We start from the raw sequence: 1,292 nt of genomic DNA, 5'->3' as shown, positions 1-1,292 counted from the left end.
AAGTATTTTTGCGTTCATTTATTTTTGAGAAAAACAAAAAATAAAATATGGAAAGACTGATTCTCTCACCGCTCGCAATTTCCGTAAGGCCGTAAAAAAATCTACAGGTTCTTAAGTTGCTTACGGTAAGTTAAGTTTTAACTAAGCGCCAACACAGTTCCTCATATAACAGGTTGGCCAAAATATTAAGTTAAATTACGGAAATTAAGTCTAGACTAACTGAGCTTTAAGTACTTGCAGCGAGAGCCTAAAAGAAAAGTAGAGAGCAAGAGCAAATTATCAGAAAGTTATTGAACGCAAAACTAGTAAAACCTTGCAACTTACGCCATTTTAACACTTTATGACGGTTAAGTTATGGCGCGCAATTTTCTTTTTAGTTGGGAATAGCTCCCATCATCATAAAAATAAAAAAAAATATACATAAAAGTGGTTCATCCATATTCTTCATCTGAAACATAACCTTACTTGTTGACTCCTTCAAATTCCTGCCAGTAAAATCTTTATTTGCAAGAATTTGCCGTTTTCTCGGGTTCTTACGCTCTCGAATTCGCTCTCTCTCTCTTGCAAATTGTTTGGGTTATTGAATGCATTTCCAGTAAAAACCTGCAAGTATGTACTAGTAACCATTCGTAACAATTTTTTGATATTGAATGGGCTTATTCTTGACCGTCTTGATGAGGTTCACAGACATTTCTCTATCTCAAGTCTGTGATAATATGTTACCTGATAAAAAATCAAGTATGGAAATTGGGAGCATAAAGACTTCATCATTCTATTATTTTAAACAGTTACACAAAATTATGGATAGCGATGTTGCACAGCTTATGGAATATTTAACCACTTAAAAAATACTAAGCATATATTGTGTATAGACTTCAATCTCACTCTATATTTGGGGAGCTAAAGCATAGACAGACGGCAACATTGATCCGGATTAAAACCGCAATTAATCTGATCACAAGTAATTTTAAGCCAAAATAAAAAATATTCCGACGAACTGATAACCTCCTCCTTTTTTGGAAGTCGGTTAAAAATTGTGACTTGACAGATGGCAGTAATGCGGATTTACTAGCCGCGAGGTCGTAGGTTCGAATCCCGCGGCCAGTAGAATATTCATTTAATTTTCTTTTATTCATTCAATTATAACTTCTACATTTTTAAAAGTTGTTTTTGCCTAATTTAATTTAACTAGTAATAAAAAGAAATGTGAAACAAAATAAAACAAACAGAAAAATAAATAAAGTAAAATAATAATAAAAAAGAATAAAGTAACAATAAAACGATTTTTTTTT

Source organism: Rhagoletis pomonella, unplaced genomic scaffold, assembly GCF_013731165.1.
Source record: "Rhagoletis pomonella isolate Grant_MI unplaced genomic scaffold, Rhpom_1.0 Rhpom_scaffold_00006, whole genome shotgun sequence".
Lineage (NCBI taxonomy): Eukaryota > Metazoa > Arthropoda > Insecta > Diptera > Tephritidae > Rhagoletis > Rhagoletis pomonella.
Note: the sequence above shows the minus strand (reverse complement) of the source record.